This window comes from Furipterus horrens, unplaced genomic scaffold (genome assembly GCF_987537825.1).
Source record: "Furipterus horrens unplaced genomic scaffold, mFurHor1.1.pri manual_scaffold_7, whole genome shotgun sequence".
Taxonomy (NCBI): Eukaryota; Metazoa; Chordata; class Mammalia; order Chiroptera; family Furipteridae; genus Furipterus; species Furipterus horrens.
In genome coordinates this window covers 36,695,738-36,718,536 of record NW_028327177.1, presented here as the reverse complement: position 1 = coordinate 36,718,536, position 22,799 = coordinate 36,695,738, and the positions used below count along the sequence as shown (strand labels likewise).

Sequence of the window (22,799 nt, the reverse complement as noted above, 5' to 3'; positions counted from 1 at the left end):
TGGGACACATCCTCAAGGCGAAAAGTGATCTGAAAGCTGGATTTATTAAGTTACAGAATCCATCTTTATGGTGGAAGGGAAAACTAGAGTACATTAATCCAGGGAGTTACTGAGCTCAAGGTAAATTATGAGTATGGACCTTCATCAAAGGACTAATAGGGATTCTATTCTGTTTCTTACTTAGAAAATTTATGTGGCTCAGAGACACTGCTGTGGTCACTTTCATTGTAACAGTAGAGACGAGGCCAATGTGACACTTGACTTATTTTTTCTCTTAATTATACCTGTATATCCATATGGGAATGGATAAGAGCTTGGTTCTTTTGTGTTTTAGATTTAAAACAGTTTATTTTGTAAAGGTCCATAAACTGGATTTCTGATACTGAATATTGAGCTTTCCCCAACCATTTCCATGTGTATGGGGCCAACCAACGCGTCAGGTCAAGACATCTGGGCCTTTTGTCCTTGTATAATATTTTTGTATGGAGAGCATAGAACAAATTTAAGGGGATTGAACTTCTTAAGAAGCTGATTCTAAATATGTTTTTATTTTTATTACAATTATTAACTTTGAGGGAAAAGAGGCTTATATATGAAATTAAGTCTATGGTCATATGGTTAGGTGAGATCCATGGAGGGGAAATGGTATTTGAAAGAAGATATTTTTGGGGAAACGTTTGTCCTGAAATATGTTGCTTATTTAAAATATTTTCAATTCTGTCTCCATGTGGGAAGGAGGGGAATTAGCCTTTTAGCTTTTTTTCCCCTCTGATATCCCTCTTACCCTCACAGCTAACTTGTCATCAAATTCAGTGAGTCTTTCCTTTCAAATGCCTCCCACAACTGGCTTACAGATACTACTCTAGCACAGTCAGCTCATTACAACAGCCTCCTAACTAATCCTCTGCCTCCATTTCTCTCTTCTGTCCACCATTACAGACTAAACTTCCGAAAACACTTCTTCCATCAAAGCTTCTCCCAGCTGAGAAATCCCACATGGACCCGCAGTACCCACAGGATAAAGTTTGAATTTCTCAGTCTGATGGACTGACCCACTGCTATTTGGTCCCAACTTTCTGACCATATCTCCTACCAAATTCCTATAGCAGTCTACCCTTTCCTGCAGCTGAAGTGGCCAGCTCAATGTCCCCCCTTCCTGGTCTATGCTCCAATCCCAACCCACTCTAATTTTCTGTCTGGTTCTCTGCAAAATGAGAATTTGTCATCACATGCAATCTGTGTTTATAAGACTATGTGTATAAGAAGTATCATCATTCCATATACACATCCTTCAAAGTTTCAGCTTAAGTTCCACCTCCTCCAAGAAGCCTCCCCTGACTACTACATCTCCCAGCAATGTTTTCCTTACCTTGAAGCTGACCATTAATTATCTATGGGCTGCACTTAGTACAATCACCTTGTTTTTTTTATCCTGCTTTCTACTTTGCCTTTTATCCCTTGACTCCTCAAATAGGGTGAAGTCTCCTAAACCAGAGACTGGCCTGGGCTACTTTTGTGTCCCCCCCCCCCAGAAGACATTCATAAATGTGTGTTGACAAGCTCACAGGGACATTCAAATATCCCAGGCACTTTTCTCTCTAGTTACCCCAAGTAGAGTGATTTGCTACCTCTAACAGCCCTCTCCCCATGAGAAGAAAGAAAAAAAAAATGATGAAACTTGGTTGGCTGTTTTGGACTCGCTTAGGAAAAAATGACACGTAAGAAGAATGTAAAATTATGGCCCAAATTAAGCTTGTGTATTATATGAAAAGCCCTTATCTATTTTAGTTTCCTATAACTATGGTAGACATTACATCTATTAGCAGCCCCTCTATTATATAAAATTTCAAATATGATTTCGGAAGCAGAAAAGTACAGTCTTTGGGTTTAGACAGATTGGTTTTCTAATCCAGGGACCACCTGTTACTAGCTGTGTGGCTGTGGACCGGTGAGTTAACTTCTCAGCTCTCTCCTCTGTAAAGTGGATATGGGGATACTTACCTCGGGGATGTTATGCAGAAAATGCTTTAAGCACCTGGCACAGTGCATGTGCAATAAATGGAAGAGAAAGAAGGTTAGTAGGTGCATATAGATATATAGATATAGATGGCATGAATGTGTTTACTTCAGTTATGTAGATCATTAATTTTATCTCTTTATGGGTGCCTTTAGCCTTTTCTTCTGCCACCAAAGGAAGGGGCATGGGGAAGAGAGAGAGAGATAAAGAGAGTGAGAAAAAAAGGAGAGAAAGAAAAAGAGAGAGGGGGAGGGGTCTGCTTTGGGCATTTAGGGATTTGGAGCAACTGAGTTAATGGATCTGTAGAGACAATGGTGACTGTTGAATACACTTTGCGGGAGGAGCAGAGTCCTGGGTCCTACATGAAAGGGTAATAAAGAGCAGGCACTGGGCCGCAGTGCTGGGGAAACAAAGGACTGAGCAGTGGACCCCAGCGGGGAGTGGAATTCACCAAAGGGTCATGTGCTCCTCTTCCTTCCTCCTGGCTCACTATTTAGAAAGAAATAATAACTTGGCAAAACATTGTAGAGAGTCAGGTCAAGCTTCCAGAAGTAATTGGTAAAGCAAGATACCATTTAGACAAAACAAGGGCTTGGACCTTTGCCATACCTCACCTCCAAACCAAACTTAACAAAAAGCTGAAAGCAATTGGCTCAAGCTCTGGTCTGTTCCCAAACTCTGCATCCACCATCAAACATGCATGCCTTCAATCTGTGGCCTTTCCCCAGAAGGGCACCTGACTGAAAAGTTACCAAACAAAGCAGGGAATGCCACGAAGCAAATATGTCCTTGGACATTGGTCATTCAATTTCAGTTTTCATGATCTTGGGTTAGATCAAAGGATATTCTTTCTGATCCTGATCATCTGGTGTGCACCTGCCCCAGGCAAGGGACAGGAAGAAACGGAACTCTGCTAGGATGAAGGGCAGGGCAGTATTTCTAGAGATCCCTCCCTCTTGTGACTATAAACCTTTCAAAGAACCCATCTTCAGCTGTAGCACCTACACTACCTCTCTTTGCCCTCAAAATTTGTAATCCATGAGCTACTGTACAATAACGCATGACAACTTTGTTAATTAAAAAAATGTGGCTCTCCATTTATCTTCAAAGGTAAACCCTTTTCTAATATAATTTTTTTTTATAGCTACAAATTGGTAGGAAACTATTTCTATGTTTTCTAAAATGTGAATCTAAGGGACTTTGACATGTCACTGTTTAGCGGTCATGGGTGAGGTTGATATTAAATTGTGATGGTCAATAAATGAACAGACATACTGTGTTTCTGGGTGAGAAATCTTCATCAAAAAACATAAAATCTCCAAAAATTAGTCTACGCAGTTCATGTACTGCTAATCAAATTCTCACACAAGGTTAGGTGGCTGATGGTGGGAGCGGAGTTCAGGACCTTGGAAGAGCCCAGATGGCTCTGGTTGAATGTGACATAAAGATGTTGAGTTTCAGCTGGATAATAAACTCATGAGCAAGCCTAGACACTTTTGTAAGAAAAGAGTGCCATAGTAACAAAGAGACCTGTTTTATCATATAACTAAGCACATTATAAAACTGCAATTTTTGAATTTTCTGTTCCTAAGCAATTGACTCTGATGTAGATTTTTATCTACTGTTGTATATTTTTGCTTTTATTGTATTCTCCTTAGTTTCACCTCCATCATTTTGTTGCTATTGTCCAACTCTTCCCTTCAACTACAAATTGCTGCTGATAGATACTAGTTATGTTGCTACAACTAACTGAAACCCCAAACCAGCATTTTCCCATCTGCAAATATAGCTCCTAGTAAATGTATGTAACTTGTCAAAGTCACAGAAAACAGAAAAGGCCCGAAACAAGTTTTTCTCGGGAACTCAGGAAAATCTCCCTGAATCCATTCACTTGATGGAAGAGGCCTAAAACATGCCAATCTATGCATTGTCCCATTTTTCTAGCAGTAACAACACATCCCTAATAAACAAAATGGAAATCTGAATTACAGAGAGTTTTGTTTATTGTCCAACTTTGTAATGTGGTGGTATAGCTCAAAGGCAACACCTGCTATATTAATTTAAAATAAAACTGAATATTAGGCCCTTATAAGACATCCCAGGGTCATGGAGAGAAATGATTAATTGCATGCCGACTGTGCATTTATTGGTAAATTAATTTAAAGTGTGCACCTGTGGATATTTTCTTCACACTCCTATCACTAATAGGGCTTAACACCAAAATCACCTTTCTATAATATAACATGTCCTCTGGACAGACTTCCTGCCAGTTTAAAGCCTCCCCCGTTAACCCTCACCTGCCAATAATCAATCTTCCCCTAAATAGAACGTCCTAGTAAACAGATGTGCTTCGCATTGCATCCAGAAATTCTTGAAACTTCAGCTTTTAACTTTCATGTATAAGAAATGCATCCCAGGAAAGAGAGGCCCCTACAAATCAATATGCTCCGTTTTTCCTCCTGAGAGCTTCATGTTGCTAAAAGAAAGGAAAGTGTTCTGAATATAGCAGATGAATAAACACACAGGGTACGTAATATTTTTTATTTGAGACACCTAGAGGCTTCACATGTGTTATCACATTCTTTTTCACATATAACATCTATATTTAGTAAAAGAGACTTGGGGAAATATACTCAATATCAAACGGCTTAAATTACTTTTTAGCAGTTGAATTGATACCCTAAGGAATAACCATAATGTACCTTCTAAACAGAATCAGAGCCAAATGGAACAGGTTTAAGAAAGCTCCATCAATGTGTTAATTCATTTATTCCATGTGGATTTGAGAATTTCCTGTGTGTGTATTTTGGTCCTAGTGCAGAAAGGAATATAAAATAATATAGGACACATCTTTGCTCTGAAGTTATATCTAGTTAAGTTGTGAGGGGAAGACATGAAAACAAGACAATTCTTAGTAGCCTTGAAAAGAATTTTGTGGTTAAATATAAATTATTAGTACTAATTAAGTAAAAGGGATGTCAACAGAGCTCCCTATTGGAGAAGCTGGAACCTGAGCTGGGCTAGACTTCACTCAACGTTCATAAGCAGATGTATCAGAGCAGTGATTCATCTGCATCTACAAACTGTGTGGGGACAAATTGTTTACCCTCTTTTCCACTCAGTTTCCTTCTCTATAAAATGTATATGTGGTTATCACAAAAGGCTGTTATAACGGTTAAATGAGATAATAAAAATAATATGCTTAACACAGAGCATAGAACATAGTAAGTGTTCAAATAGCTGTATTTTTTTTTCCAGGTGAAAGAATCGCTTGAGCTAAGGCTTGGAGTTAAAGTGAATACAGAATTTTCAAATAAAAACACAGTATTTTTAAATTAGAGGCTTCTCAGGGATGCATTTTGGGAATGCAATGAAGGAAGGCACTGAGCAAAGAGGAAAAGAAAGAAAGGAAAGGGGATTGGGAGAAACAAGAAGTGCTAAAAGACAAGAAAGAGAAAGGAAAGAAAAGAGGAAGAGGAGAAAGTGTATGGTCCTTTGACGCCTCTGCTCTGTGCCCTTTTCTGTTTTACACATGGCATATTATAGCTAAATTAAGACACATTCTAGAGTCCTGACACAACAGGTAGAAAGATTGGACTTTATAGTTAAACAGGTACCTTAGGAAGTTTAAGTAGTAGGGTTTTCAGGAATGGAGGGAGACACAGACACAGACATAGACATAGGCATAGACATAGACATATAGACATAGACATAAAACATAGACATAGACATAAACATATAGACATAAGACATAGACATAAGACATAGACATAGACATAGACATAGAAAGGTACCAAAATTTTTTTAAAGTTAAAAAAGAAGTTGCCTAGTCTCACTGATGACATTGAGAATGAGAAAAAGATAGATGTAAGAAACATTATGAAGAAGTAAATAACAATATTAACAACTTAGTGACTGATCAAATAGAGGATAAAAGAAAGACAAGACAACTGACTTAGAGACACTGACATCAAGTCCAAGAAACGGGAATGGTGACACCACCTAAGGAAAATGGGTGCAGAATTTTATTTTGCAACACCATAAATTTCCAAAGTGACAATAGCCATTATGGAACAAATCTTGATCTGTTATCTGTAAATTACCACCTATGCTTGGGATGTTTCTAATGCAAACATGGTAAATATGTGTATATATAAATGTTTAATAATATAATTTAAACAGATAAAATCTAGTTTTCTGATAATCAATGGACATTAGAATACACAATTGTGATTTTTTTCAATGACATATTCCTCCTTAGGTTAAAAATATATATATTTTATCAGATTAAGAAAATAGTTGACCAGATAATTCTAGTGTTTTTAAAACTTTGGGAAAGTAATGAATTTTCAAGTCAGAACAAGAAAATACTTCTGCAAAATACCTACCATTCTCTTCTTTCAATTAAGAAAATGTTGGTGGTAGAAAGGGGTATATACTTTAAAGAGACTGTAGAAGCAAGAAGAGATGAAATATTTCAGTTGTTTCTGCTCCTAAACTTTCAACTTCTACTTTGGCAGAGATGGGTTGACATCCATTTGCCAAATATATGAATAACTTATTTTATATATGATATAGGCACTCCCCTTTTCACTCACTACAAAGACAAATCATTCCTAATTTTAAGCTTTGAAAAAGGTCTCCCCCCAACTCCCTCTTTTCTTTCTATTCCATCTTGCTTGGTCCTATTCTTTTATTTCCTTCAGCCACACTCCATTTTAAGATCTTCTTCAAAATTGGAAAGCCATGTCTTATTCACATCCTTATACATTTTATTAGAAATCAAAGGCTGTATTTGTCATTTCAAACTCTTAGGGGCAGCATAATTGAAAGAACACCCTGCTTGACTCAGCAACATTTGGAATAAAAATGTAGTCCTGCTTCTAGAAATTTGTGGAAATAGCATTGACCTGTGGAGACTTGACAGCATTTCAGTTCCTCAAAAAAGACTTGGGTTCCATTCAATTTTTTAATGAAGACTTTGGCATGATTTGTTATACTCAACTGAGGTTTCTGAACCGTGATCCCTGGTTCCTATGGGAGAGATGCCTGCGTAAGTACAATATTAGTACCAATAATCTAGTTCTCATTCAGGATTGCCACAGGAGAAAGTCTAATTGGTGAGAATCAGTTTATATTTGGGAGCTACTAATGACTAATGACTGAACTGGTAGTTCTTTATTTTTTTTTAATTTTATTTATTTTAGAGCAAAAGGAAAGGAGAAAGAGAAACATCTATTTTTTTTGTTCCACTATTTATGCATTCTTTGGTCGATTCTTCTAAGTGTCCTGACTGGGGATAGAGCCCACAACCTTGGCATATTGGGACGATGCTCTAACCAACTGAGCTACCCAGCCAGGGCCCCTTAACTGGTAATTCTTAAGATATCCAATTCAAGGAACTAATGGGGGAAAGATAGTGACTATTATGCATAAATTAGGTCAATGAACATAATTTGAAATGAGCACAAAAGTTGGGCTTAGTGTTGAGCTTAGTACTAGATCAAATCCCTTCATCTGGTACTCACTTAGGTTAAATGGCCTAATGTGCTCACGTGGAGATTAGGCTGTAGAACATGAGCTAATATTCCTGAACTGCTTAATTTCAGACTTGTCTAAGTACTCATACATATTCAGCATCTAGACTTGTCTCAGAGGTCCTTCTTGAATTGGAGAAGGGTAAAAACAAAGTGTAAAAACAAAAAAGAAAAATCAGTGGACAGGAAGGATGAAATAAAGAATATCAATGGAGTCAAACATGTTCTGTCAGAGTCGCTTTTTTGACACAAGTATAGGGACAAAAAAAAAAAAAAAGACAGAGAAAGTAAGCTCTATTCGTCATGTATAGTAATTATTACTCTCATTGGCCATTTTGCTCCAAAAACCAACAATCCATTGATGTGCTGTTCTGGCCCACCACCACAGTTGTCTCAGACGTGAAATGGGAGGTGTTCCTGCAATTGCTTCTGCCACTGTCACAACCCCTTTGGAAGCTTAGGACACCCATGGGACTGCCTCTTTGGTTTCAGGCAAATCATATTTCATGCTGGGAAAACTTTAAATTGAAGTGTTACTAGCAATAAAATAAATTTTGCTGAATAATGGGAGTTGTGTGATAGTTAGGAAAGAGAGGCAGGGTGGTACAGTGAAAAAACATTGGAAACCTAGATTCTAGAACTTGGCTGCCATTAATAGTGTGATACGGAGTGAATTAATTAACCTTTTGGGAACATGCCATCCACCAACCTCTTTGCCTTTACTTTGCTGTTCCCTCCATCTAGATTACATTATTCTCCTCTACTTTCCCGAGGAAAAGCCTAAATAAATACAACATCCCCATAAGACTAAAAAGCATGAGGGTAGAGGGGAAGGACTTTAATCATTCTGCATCACTCATGTTTCTAAATTGAGCTTTATACTTTATCTCTTTCTTACATAGCCCCGTTAAACTTCTCTTCCTTCAGCATTGTTGCATGCTATCATTCTATTACTCTAAAACAGTCGTCTTTCAATTTCCTACAGCATGCAGCCTAACTAAAATAACGGCACTTAAGAACCTACATAACCTTTCACATTTTAACCACCCCATCTCCTCTATGCTCCTTCTGTCTGTGCTTTGCTAAGCTGGCCCAGCATCTCTAAAATCGACATCGCTCACTTATACTCATACTGCTAAGCATTTGCTCACACTGTTTTCTAAAAGGGCTGGACTGCCCTCCCATCGTGGTTCTGAATGTCCAAATTTCACCCATCCTTAAAGAAAAATTGCCTCCATTACCTTAATGGAACTTTATTTCCCTAGCTATTCCAACCGTCAATAGTGTCCTTCTCGGAGAGGGAGAGAAGGGGGATAAGTAAGGGAAGGGTTTAGTCAAAGAACCTGTATAAATGACTCATGGACATGGACAACGGGGAGGGATATGATTGCGGGAGAGGGGGTGGGTTGGGTGGGGGAGAGAAATTAGGGGAAAAGGGAACAACTGTAATTGAAAAACCAAAATAAAAAAAATAGTGTCCTTCTCCTAGGTGCTCTTTCACCACTTAAAATCTTGTCATATAAATTTAACTCTTAATTAGATACAATTTGCATTTATTCCTATTCTTCACAGATATTTAAGGGCCAATGGGATAGAAAAGAGCATTTTAGTCATTAAGAAATTTTAGGAAACTAATCATCAACAAATCCATGGAAATACCAAGCAATTCTTATGACAATGTGGAAAGCACTATCTCATGCACTGGTTCTCTGACTTAAATTTTTTTCATCTTCTATCCACATCACTCTTCATGGCTGAATCTGAGCCAGCTGGATTCCAACAGATTCAGACAGACCATAAGCCAACTAGAATTCCCATCTTCCTTGATTAGATGTGAAATAGTATAGCTGGGTGTCATTCACATGCCAGCCACTCAGGACTCTATGTTATCAATTAATTTCTCCTGAGAGCTGAACAGAGGAGAGTGTGACAATTCTGTTTTTAAGGACCTGTAAATTTGTGACTACACCAGCATTTCAGAGATACTGCCAGATTCTATACTTGTCTCGCCTGAAAGAATATATTCACTGTCTGCTGCATAACAAAAATTAAATGCCTTATAAACTTAATAGTAAATAATAATTTTGTTGTGGGGTTTGATTGTAAAAAATTCTTTTGTCTGGGACTCACACTCTCATTTGTAGAACAATTAGTCAATAAAATGAAAGGCTTTAAATTACTTAGGAGAAAAAGGAAATTCACACATTCTATCAAAGCTTCTGGATCTTATTTCTTATAGTTTACTTAAATAATTTGGAATTAGGGATGATTTTTCAGGAAAGGCATGTAAGATACCATAGAAACATAGAATGTTAATGGTATACCTTTGAGATCATATAAGTAAAATTCCTTTTTTTTACATCTGAGGAAACTGAGGCCTTGGGAGTGTTCAGAGACCTGCCTAAAATCATAAAACTCATTCTCACCGGAGAGAGTTCTATAAGCTAAACTTTATTAAAAAGTGCAAATCAGTGAAATTCTACCAGGGCTAAAGAGAGTTCATGTGTCAGTTTTACTTAAAACCTAACAAGAACTTGAAGGTATGAACCCAGCTCTCTTTGTGACCATGGACCCTCGTGCTGAGTGCTAGGATGAATAATTAGGTACTATAGAGAATTCTTGGGATTGAAACAAATACCAGAAAAAGCACTTATTGTTCATATGGAGCCCTTGCAGAAAATCCAGTCTAACACAAATACCCAAGCACTGTTGCTATGGATGATCTGAAGATATGTAGCTTTATTACAGAGGACCTTCTTTGTAAAGGCATTTTTTTAATGCATGTCAAAATAGTGTTGCCCAAGTCATGATGACAGTATTAACCATGATTCATATACCACTTCTGCACATCAGTGAGGATGAGCCTGAGTCTGAAGAGCTAGTGAGTGGAGCAATCAGCATTAGAACTGATATCTTTGAACTCCTACTTCACTGCCCCGTGCTTCAAGTGATTCAAAATATATCATATCTTCTCAATAGCAGGGAAACCTCTTATGTAAGAACGGTTCAGCTGCTTCTCAGTAATGTCACCTCGTTGAGAAACACTTGAAATACTTCCTCAAGTTCGAGAATTGTCCCAAGAGAAATATGAGCGATATTCTTTGTAGCTTAGTATATTATACGAATATATATGCCATTATGTATCTGTATAATTTATGTTTAAAACTTATTTGTCAATGAAGTAAAATCAATCATGATTGGATTGTAAATGTATTTCATAGCCATTCACTTACATTTTCACTTTGTACTATAAAGCATAACAATTTAAGAATTCAAAATAAAAGGTTAATTTAGACTACTTAAGTATAGTTTTGACTATCTGAAAACTAGTTGTTTTAAAAAAAACATGTTCTAGATTTTTGTTGTTGTAACTGTCTAAATGAAACCATTATGATTGCCATAGAAATGAAAGAAATATGTCTCAGGAAAAACAGAATTTTTATTCATATTTTTTAGGTTATTGGTCATATTTCAATCCACTGTAGAATGTGATTGAAAATCTGGTTAGAATTAGACTGAAATCATGAATAATAGTATTATGTCTTCTGATGAAAGGGAAGGACTCTGTTGAGAATGTGAAGATAATGTGACAGAATTATTATCTGTTTGTCATACAGGTAAACTTATTACAGTGAATGATGAAAAAAGGATTCCATAAAAAATTACATCTTTGGTCCATAAGAACACTTTGTTCATACTATTTTCAGTTAAGCCTCTGCACTGCACACCTTGTAAAACACGCTTTCCTATTTCCTATGTATATCTCAATTGTTGTCTTAAATGAAAGTAAAGCAGAACTACTCAAAGGGAGGACCAGCAGAAATGAAGCTGAGCTCCTACTAAACTCTTCACAACTCTAGTGTTCTGCCATTGAGTAGCAGCTGCCCTTGGGTTTCTATAACCTTCTCTCAAACATGCTCAAAACTTCCACCCACAATACTACATAAAATGGTCAACTGTTAAAGTAAAAAGCAGAACAAAAAAAGATGTAAATCCTGGCAGGGGAAACATAGATCAAAAGGTAAGACACAGAGTGGGAAAACAACTTTCCTGATTTTTTCTTCACTCATCACAGGGACTCTTTAAGTAGCTCTAATCTTGTTACACAGAGACAATGGACTTTCTTAGTTTTTAACCTACTACAGTAATTTGTAAATCCTCTAAAGTTGTATTTAACTTGACTCTTCTTATGAATCCAACAGCCTTTAATTTTATATAACAATCTATATATACTTTCCAAAGTGCTTTCAAACATTTGATTTTGACAACCCTGTGGAGCATGTCACATAACTAAGTACATGCGCCCCTTTTAAGAATAAGAAACAGGGACATTTTTAAATTAATACACACTGAAAAATATTTAGAAGTGTAAAAACATAATGAATCTGAGTAACTGGTATTTAAGTGTTTTTTCTGTTATTCTTGCAACTTTTCTATAGGTTAGCTCAATCCTCCAAACCTCAAAGGTGTTTTGTAATTATTTTCAAATACATTTTTAAAAAAAGGATACTGAGACACAGGGGAGTTAAATGATTTGCATATTCTAATAGAGCTGATTAGAGACAAAGTTAACCAGAATCCAGGTCTTCTATTTCAGAACATTTCCTCCAAACCTGTAATCCATTTCTGTATAAACTGAAAAGTAATTTCCACTTAAAAGTATTTATAAACCATAATCACACCTTTTGCCAATCAGTCATCAATAATCAATCCATAGCCCAGGTAAAAATCATAATTATTATTTAACTATAAGATGTATTTATATATTATATTACTATTGCAAATCATTTTTAAGATTTTGTTTATTTATTTTTAGGGAGAGGGAAGAAAGAAAGAAAGAGAGGGATAGAAATATCAGTGTCTGTGAGAGAAACATCGATCAGTTGCCTCTGGCAGGCCAGCCATGTGCCCTGACCAGGAATCAAACTGGCGACCTTTCAGTCTGTGAAATAACACCCAACCCACTGAGCCAACCACAGCAGTCAGGTCCATTGCAAATCATTTTTCAACCTATTTTATTTGATCCTCATCATGCTTTAAATGAAGTAGATAGCACAGACATTATCATTGGACCCACTCTACAGATTAAATGTTTTTTAAAGTTGATTTTTAGAGACAGAGGAAGTGGGAGGTGAGGGGGGAGGAGAGAGAGAGAGAGAAAGACATTGATTTTGTTGTTCCACTTACGTATGCATTCATTGGCTAGGGACCCCCTACTCTATGGATTAAACATCAGGCTGTGGAGATTATTTGTATCATTATTGTTCATAGTTATCAAACTGCAGAGCCCCATTCTGTAGATAGATACTCAAGTCCTAAAATTCCAGCACCAGCACCCTTCCCAATATATCCTCTTGACATTTCAGTGCCTTTTCATCCCCTTGATGGCCATATCTAAACCCTCTAGGGCTCATGTTGTATTTAGCAATAAAAAAAAATCTCTTGAAGAACAAAACAAAATGACTGAGAAAGATGCCTATATTTTATTTACTAATATTATATGTAACAGCTAAGGTTTATTAAGTACCTACCTACAGTGTGGAAATGAGTGCTTTATATACATTATCTAATTTAAATTTTTCAATATCTATGTGACATGGAATTCTCATGGTCCCTATCACACAAACAAGGAAACAAGTTCTGAGAGCAGGACCAACTTAATTGCTGTGATTGACTATAGAGGCCAAGGCAGGACCTGGACAACTCCAGGACCCTTAGCATTAATTAAATAGCCTTATTCCACTTTTTTCCTGTTTTGTTTTGTTTTTTTCCCCTTTAAGCTCAATTAACAGTTTAACCAATTTCTTTCCCACATATTCAATAGTTTTTGAATTCTGGGATTAACAGAAGTCTTTCGAGGAGTATAGTTCGTAGGGAAAACATGTGTGAAAAAGCAGGTGCCACATCTTATTTGCACACATTAAGCATTCAATAAATGTTTGTTAAATGAATGGGAGATGTTTGCAGTTCCCTATTTAAAAGTTTTTAAGATGTCACGATCTAAACAACACTTAAAAATTAAGTTGGTTTAGTTCACCAAACCTCAGCTTTTTAACAAAGCACTGTTTCAAAGACAGAAAATATAAATAAAAGAAAACAATTTAGTGGGTTTTTAAATCTTTTTTATTTTTATTTTTAAGCCATCCATTGGAAAGTTAGAGTGCTCTGTCAATAATCTGACTGCCTGGATAACCTCTTTGAGATTATAACCTCTGGTCTACATGACAAATTTGATACTCAGTCTCACGACTGGTAGGACTTCATGATTTTTCCCCTTGCCACAACCAGTTTGGATAAAAAGAGGTGGACACAGCTGGCTTTCTAAGGTGCCCACTGAGCAGTGATGCAGGAAGGGACCAGTCCAGAAAGACATGAGATCAAGACAAGTGGCAGGATACACGAGATATCCTTTCCCACCTCTTTTCATCCAACCCAGGCTTCCAGCCATCCGTTTTATGATTTCTTCCCTCTCCCGTTTCTGATAATATTTATTCATCTACGTTTTTCAGACTAGAATGGTTAGGTGAGGTGACAGGACCGCATTCACTACCTCCTTCCTCCATTTGTAATACCGCCTCTGCCCTGCCCCATGCATTCCAGCACGGCAGACACCTGAAGTGCACAGCTTAATCTTACTGCAAAGTAAGGGAATTTCAGGGTAAAACCTGCATTCATGGAAGTCAATCACACATCAGTCTCAGGTTACTCAGCTTGGCACTGCTTTAAAGCATTAAAGCAATTCCTTTCAGGCACTGCCCGTTATCACCCTATTGCTGTCCATCACCCTTGCCTCAGTCCCGGGCTCTTAGCCTCTGGTTCTTCTGACTAATGCACCTGCCAGCCACAGTCAAGGTTACTTGCAGATTCTGCAGCACGAGGCTTTTTCCTGTCTCGGTCTCAGCATATCCTCTAGCAGTCTCAGACAGTGCAACCTCTGCAGTTAGCTATGTCCGGGGCCCCACCCCCATACCTTCTGCTTTCTCTTCGTTTTCTCTGTGCTCTTACCTATCGCCCCTGCTCCCCTTCTCTGGGTTATTTGCTTGTCCATTTGCAATGTATTCCTCCACCTGCTCACAAAAAGGCTGGTGGGAACAAACTGGATTCAGGACACACCAAATTCCTTGGATGATATTCCCTCTGTTCATTATTTCTATGTCTCTTAAGTTTTTCACTAAAGTTTTCTAGTGAAAGCTTTCTTTGGGTTTCTAAAACAACCCTAACACCTTGAGTTCACCTGATTCCATGAATAACAGCCTGCCCCCAGGGCTAAAGTCACAACAATAGCATTCAGGTTGTATTGTTAATTATTTCCAATCACCATCTTTTTTAAAAGATCCCTATTATTTTTCTTGTATGTCATTTAATATTTATATTCACACAGAGAGACCTCAGCAACTGTTGTCAGGAGTACCCTTCAGCTAATGCTTACTGAAAAAAAGGAATAACGCGTTTTACTCACTCGGGGCAACTACTCCTGAACTAGTGCTTAGGACGTGAATAACCAAAAGCTGTTCAAGGAAGGAAAGAGAAACTGAATGTCACTTGAGTACCCACCACACACTGGACACTGCTATTCACTTTCTGACTTTGTTATTTCTCTTCTAGTCATTCTAGTTATATGCAATGAAACTAACTAAAAACAATCACACACCAGTGGAGCTAGGATTTGAACCCAACTCCGTTTTTCTACAAAAACCAATGTCATCTCTCAAAAGAAAGGTCTGTGTAAATGCTAAACAGTAAAATCCAGTCATTAATGACATGGAGGCAGTTTACATTTTCCTGTAATTCACACCTTTTTTTTTCCAGATTAATTAATTTCCAAAGCTGGTAAAGTGCTTCTTCTCACAATTTATGAGGCTTTGGGGTAAAGAGCTAAATGAATGTTTGCTGTGAAGCTGGCGAGCAGGAGAAGACTGAGATTCCAATAAAAACGTGTTAACTGATGTGCAACGTGGTGCCTATTAAGTAGAACAACTGCTCCAGAACACAGACTGGTCTGTACGTTGCTTGTGAAAAGCTGGCCTACGTGCTCGTCTCTCTTAGACTTGTCCCCTGTGCTCAGACCCAAACCACCCCTGAGAGGGTTAAACAAACCCCCATGGAAACATTATTTGTTATTGAGAATCTAGGGCATCACAACGAATGTGCTGCTCAGTGTTTTTGGTTAGGCATTAGTACTACTGCTCCAAGCAAGCAAGACATAACGCACGCTTAATGTGTTTTTCCGTCGATTTACATGCCCTTGCTTCTTAAATCATTTCCAGAAATTCTTAGGAAATGTGAAAGGAATTTACCAAGAAAAAGTGTTATCTTTTCCTTCAACAGAATGTCAGCTCACTTCTTGAAATATCCTTTCCAAATTCTTCTTCAGTTCAAACTGATTTTAACAAATTTGAATATCCACACCATAATTAGGAAGCCAATTTATTCAGTTAATTTGCATCAGTCTAAAGAATTTTTCCTGACAGATGACTTCCGTTCTTGAGCACCAACTACTTTTTAATCTTAGCCAGGTTATTGCTAAGGATAAACGATTTCACATTTCTCATAAAGATGCCGTCATTAAGAATATTAACACAAATTCCTTCCCCTTGAATGGAAATGAGCTGTCATTTTAGCCATGTTGCTGCGTCAGCCTTTCTATTGTCAAACACAACAAATGATGAGAAAATCAATTTACTCTTTAGAATTAGTCAAGTGAAGAATCCTTTGAAGTGGGGGTGCAGGGTTTTGCTTGGATCCTATAATCACATAAAAGCGAGCACTATATATATTGGTAAAATGTCGTGAAATTTAATAAGAACTATTTGCTGCCATAGACCTTCCAAACAGAATCTATCTGAAAAAGAATTGCCCACTCCTAAAATAGACATTTGATGGGCAACAGATGTTTAAATGAACCCTTGTTCAGCTGAACCAAGAATATATTTTGATCTGTATGAGGCACAGTCCAGAAAAGAGAAGTTACTATGGCATGGCCTTGATGTTGAGGTTGGTTGTGGAGTTTGAATATAGATTTTTACTCCATAAAGCTTCTCTCATAAAGCAGAATGCAAATGAGCTTGTAATTTATAGTTTCTAGGGGTTGGAGGTTGCCATACATGCTGCTTATGAAAAAATTTACAGTTTTTTGTAGTCTAAGAATATGTGGAGAAAAGTGATTCAATGGTTAGCCACAACTTTTCAAGTGATGTACGTCCCGGCAATGATTTACAAATTCCACAACTTAGTTTCTCCTCTCATTAAGGGAAGATTAGGTCATTGTTCAAGAATGACAAGCATTTAATATTTGGAAATTACTAAATAATGAAGTGCCTGGATTCTATAGAAATACTGAGGAGAAAGGAAGATTAACTTAAAACCAGAATCTAGTACAAACATGACCTTCTTATTGTAACTCTCAGGAGTAGGAAAAGAAATTACATCTAAAGCTTTGTTCCTAGGGCTGAGAATTTGAAAATATATCAATATTAGGATGTTTCAGATGGAAAAAAAAGATCTGTTTATTATAATCTCTTGTCTGTGGAGATGAGAAAAATTCTTTCTGCTGAAAGAATGTAGTTTGTAAAGATTTAAGTGACAGGAATCGAAGGGTCAACTTTTTATTCCTTTGCCTTTAGGCAGGACTAGATAAGCCATCTCATAAAAGAGAACAATGCTTCAGTCCCAGAAATCTCCAGGTGAGCGTGATAAAAATTAAAAAGAGCAGATGGGAAAACTCAGGGGCCTTGAAATTAATAAAACTTCCAGCTGATATAATTTCAGTTATAATTCACTTCTATTTGCAAATAGTTTGACAGCACAACTCCAAAGGATGTGCTATTTGATACTAATTCTCTGAAAATTCCACTTAGTAGTAGTAGTAATGTCTGGTCATTGTTCTTTTCACCTCCTGGTCATCTCTTTGATAAGAAAAGGAGGCTTGTTCTTTGGTTCTAAGATGATCAAACATAGGACATGTGATACTGGACACAAGGGATAAATAGCAGTTTATTAGTCACCTATACTACCAGCTAAGGAAGAAGGACACTACATGCCATGTAGGGGCACACAGAGGAGGACTTCTGAAACAGTGAGCAGGAAAAAGCTCCTGGGGGCAGGCTTTGTAGTAACAAGAGGGTGAGGTGTACTCGTTTGGAGGGAAGGGTGTGAGTAGCTAGTTTCAATAACTTTGGGTTGTCAGGGAAGTGACACCTGTTTTGTTGAGGACCGGGTGTAGAGGAACTAGCTAGGTGGGGAGACTTCCACTAGGGGTGTGAGGTTATCAGGTAAAAGTAGGGGAACTCACAGGCCTGTGGGACCCTGTGAAACTCAAAGGTGTTCAGGCAGCCCATGAAATCTTAGGCCTTACAGGCTTGTCATTCATACAAGCTACATTGGCGTATACAATGTTCATGTTACTTGGCTATACCTGACCTCTGAGAGTAATGCCTTTGCATACCTGTTGAGTCTCATGTGAAAAAGAGGTGCTTTTGACTGGATTGATAAACCTGGGGAATTAAGAAGGTTTGTAGCAATACTTGCAGGCCAAGCCTATATATATCATTAGCTAGATGATTGTGCAGATGTATCCTTTGCTACTTGCTTTGTACATTAATGAAAACAGGAAGAGAGACCTAAGTCATCCAGATAAATTGCATATTTACCTCTTCACCTAATTTTAATTTGTCACAAGGTGAATGTTGACCAACTTCAGACTTTTAGCCAAGGGCCAAAAAATGGTCTAGCTTGCTGAAATAAAGGTTTTCCTGCCTCTCATTGTTCAAGTAGCTTACTGTCACAGCCAGGTCAGACTCTTGTCACTTTCCATGGGATTTAACAAGTGAGGAGAAATGACATGGAGAGGCCAATAGTTTCCGGCAGACCCTGGATATCTGAAGTTAATGCTGGACCTGTTACAAAGCCTTGGGTAGGACATTTAGTCTCCCTGAACCCCAAGTTCTGTACCTTTTCACATGAGGAAATTAAACTAGATCAAGAGTTTTAAAATATTTTTTAGTAGCAAAACCATTGTTTCAAACAAATTTTAAAGTCACTATATAAAATGGGTTGAAATGAAGCTTCTTTGTTTGAATCCAATAAATGGGGTCTAAGCCCAATTGACCTGACCTCCCCTTCACATTTTCTCCTTCCCTATCTGCCCCCTCACCCCAAGATTCCTGAAGCAATTCCTTGAAAGCCTAGGGCTCCTCAGAACCCAGTTTGAAAATCAGCAGGTGAGATACTATCCAAGCTTCTAGCTTACAGGAGAATGGAGAAAATCACAGACTATGGAGTCAGACAGATTTAGCTTCAGATCCTAGTTCTGTCACTTCCTAAGCTGTATGACCAATTTTTCCATCAGTAGAGTGAAGATAAAAATAGTTCTATTGTAGAACAGTTGTTAGGGTAAGAATGAATGTAAAGTGCCTAGTTCTCACCAGTGGGGACTCCAAAACGGTAGCTGTAGTAAAGCTTGTGTCTCTGACTTGAGCAGAACATTGTGTGGGAAGATCCTATCCTTGAACTACTAAACTGCAGTGAGACCTCTATTATTCCTGAAGCTCCAGCCTCAGGAACTTGAGGCTAAAATTCCTCTTTAGAACCTGAATTAGTTTTTATTTTTCCAAATTAGTGGAGGAGGTAAAATTCCTCTAATTCACTGAACATTCTGTATACCTTAGAGAGTATGTACTGTTCAGACACACCCCAAGTCTCTTAAATGACACCATGGCTGATGCAACCACTTCTAATGGAATTTAAAGTATATTGCTTTCATCAAAAAATAACAGGGGAGATGTCAGTAAGACCCCTTTAATACTAAGCCACAAGACATTCAGTACCTAACAGCTCACGTTTGATATTTCATACCTTGTCATAAAACAATTCAGTAGAGAAGCTATTGTTCATTTGTTGAGCTGCTGTTGTGATAGACTGCATTGTTTTAAAAGTGGAGGAGTTCCCCCAGAAAATGCATCCCAGAAGTCTATGATTTCTGAAAACCATACCTATGGGGAATTTTCCTGACATTCTATTAAAAGCAAGCACCACTTTATAGGTCTTCTAATGCGCAGGACAGCCGCTCAGTAGATGCCAGCATTCCCGTTACCCTCACACACTTACGTTTTAAAGGGAGCTGACTCAAAGTTTAGACACTTCGCCACAAAAGTTTAGATGCTCCTTGCCACATTTTATAAAGCTTTCTAAAAAGTCATTTATAAGAATTTGTAAGCTTACATAACAGTGAAGGATGTCACAACCCCCTCTGTAAGCCTCATGCACAGTGTCAACATCAATACCTCACCACCATGTGGCAGCTTTCACATGAGCCCACGGAGGTGATGTAGGGCACATTTCACTCTGAGACTCACGGCTCAGGTAAGGTCAGGTCAGCTGTCAGTTAACTCAGTCAACACACATTAAGTGCCTGCTATAGACAGGCCCCTGTCCTCACCACCCAGGAGAACCACTCTGGTCCCCAAATTTATGAAGCCACATAACACGTGAGGAATTACAACAGAAAAGCACAGTTGAAATTTGGGCAGGCTTTTGTGGCAGAGATGGGATCTGAACTAAAGTTTGAAGGACGTGTGAGTGAAGATACTCCAGGCTGAGGAGGGGGATTTGAGGAAGGGTGGGAAGTGAACTGCAGGGCCATTTTGGAGACTGACTCATATTTGAATATGCTGGGGTAGGTGAGGCAGCAGGAAATCAGCTTTGAATGCCAGGATGAGGAAGTTCCTTACTGTTGGGGAGCAGTGCCAGGAACAGGGCAGGATAATAATAATCTAAAGAAAACAGAAGGTCCACAGGTGGGGCGGGAAGGTGGCAGAGATGACCCTAGCTCTGGGGTAAAGAACCCTCCTCCCGGGTTATTGCTGCCACCAGGAAAAAAGCTGAGACGGATGGAGGGTTGAAATAAAGGGCTGGCCCTGGCACGGGGAACTCCCTGCACACCGTCATTAAGAAAACAAGAGGCCAGGAATCAAGAGGAGCGGGCAGGAGCACCTGGTCTGACTCTAAGAAACATCACTGTTTACTAAGCACTTGGTGTCTGGAACGCCTGCCTTTCCAAACATCACATCTTCCTCATCCACTCCATCCTGCCACAGGCAGCTACTGTGCGGGGTGCTGGGGAAAGGGGCCAGAACACGTGCCTGGAAACCCCGACTCCCCTCCCTCCCTCTCTCCCTCCACCTTGGTCCCTCCCCCCAGCAGCACCCCACCCCCACCCCAACACTGACGCCTGCGGCCAGCTGCAGCTCCCTGTTTGTTTGCGGAGGTTTGCATACACAGATTGAGTTCCTTTTTTTCCAGTCAGTTCAGTGGTGTCCTGAAATTCACCCCCAGTGTAACTTCTGCCTCTGCTCCTCCTCTTCTTGGAACTGCCTTTTGTTTGGCAGCCTTGGTGCTATGGGGGTGTGCGATGATTATAATCCTCCGGCTTATATAACTCTCTTCATCTTGCAAGCATTTGGCAGACAGTCCCTAATGAAGCTTCAGGCTGGTGTCAGGCCTGGCGGCTGTAGCAGCTAATAGGCAACTCCAGCTTGAGGCTAGGAGGCCAGGAGGCCAGGAGGCCAGGAGAGAGGGCAGCGAGGGTTAGAGGCCAGGTCTTCCTGGCTCCCTCTCCGGGGAGGTCAGGGGAGTTCAGGAACAATGAGTCTGGCCTTCAGGAGGAAGAAGGTGCCACTGTCACCTTATCTCTGCTCCTCTGCAGGCTGCCAGTGTCCAGGGCTTGTCCTCTAGAGAAGATTTGGAAGGCAGCTGTTGTAAGTATGATGCTCTGCTTTTTCTTTAAAAGGGAAGGAAATGGACTTTCCTCGCTCTCTAGTCCATTTCTTGTTATTTATTCACTCCCCTCATTCATATTCTTAGATGATGGAAAGTGTGTTTCTGACCAAAGTTCTCCACCCAATTGGGTCCCTCCTACAAATAATAGGAGTAGGAGGTTTCAGTGATAATTCACTGAACCAAACAGCACCCGGGTGAGGTGCTGGAATTGGCAACTTTCACTAAGTCCTGGTGGTACCCATCTGTTTTACACACATTTCACCCCAGAGAGGAGCCTTGGTTGTTCACCTGGCTTTTTAGGCAACAACCTGAATCTTCAGTTTTCCTACTTTCGTGCCCACAATCTCAGACAAATATAACTGTTGGAAGATTTTTTTTTTTCCATACTGTGAACTAGATGTCATCTTTCCTTGTAGCCTTGAAACTTGCAGCAGCTTGTGTAAACTCTATAAAACACTGACTCTCATGGACCAGTGAATTAAGTTTTTCATTACATAGCTGAGGGGTCTAAAGATTAAAGGAACGTGGTCTGGCAAAACCCAAAGCTTATGTCTCCATAAAGAATGCTGAATTAACAGTAGTTATCTCATAGATGATGCTCATTGCTTTGAGAAATTGTTTTTCAACAAAAAGGGAATTTAAAACTCTTGAATTATACTGAGAAACGTACAATTTCTGCACACTTAGAAAGTATGATTTGCTAATTGAACAAGCCAAGAAAAAAGTTCTGTTTTGGGTAGTTGTACAATTTGCCTTTATAAAACCACAATTATAACTTAGTGTACTATGAGATATAGAAAATTACTGTCTTTATTTCATGTAAGAAAACTAGGAAATATAATTTGGTAATAATGTAGAAAAGCAAGACCTCTCACTTTTAATAACATATGTGCTATGATTAATTGACTGAGCTTGTCTTTCTCTTTAGATATACAGATGTGCAAACCACATATAATGTATATATGTGTGTGTATATAAAATATATATATTTAATTATCCTGAACTCTAACATTTGCTTTATTTATCTAAAGCTCAGTATTTTACATGGTAGTATAATACCCAAAACTGGAAAGATTTTTTTAAACAAGTTTCAGAATGCAATAAAGCCTTTTTTTTTTATCCAATAAACATGGGAAACATAATAAAGTTATGTTTATATTTAAGAGTTTGTTTATATGACATTTCCACTCAGAATTCTTTGGGGCTTTCAAGAAATCCTAAGGCATAATTAAAGTTGAAAATGAGACTGAATTCTAGTTGTTTTTATCCCTAAATTTAAAAGTGATCTGTCAACACTAAAGTCTATATTCCAGCTAATTTAATTAACCAAGATCAGACACATAATCTCAGCATTAGCCTCAAAGGCATACTAAGCCATAGTAGATGGAACATAAACTCTGATGGGATCCGATTTGAGGCTTGTTTTTTGCCATCACCTGGTTATATGACCAGCAGCAAGATCTTTTAAG

General features: G+C 38.5%; 1 protein-coding gene across 3 annotated transcripts in view; it reads left to right on the top strand.

Annotated features, from left to right (window-relative positions):
• SULF1 (sulfatase 1) overlaps positions 1 to 22,799 on the top strand; it is a 153,182-nt gene that overhangs the window by 2,721 nt on the left and 127,662 nt on the right. For 2 of the 3 annotated variants that reach the window (XM_090283594.1, XM_090283592.1), the window contains exon 1: positions 21,029 to 21,308. The exons of the other annotated variant lie outside the window; for it this stretch is intronic. The gene's annotated coding sequence lies outside the window, so the exon portion shown is untranslated. Of the gene's footprint in view, positions 1 to 21,028; positions 21,309 to 22,799 lie in introns of those variants that run through there. 3 annotated transcript variants of the gene reach the window in all.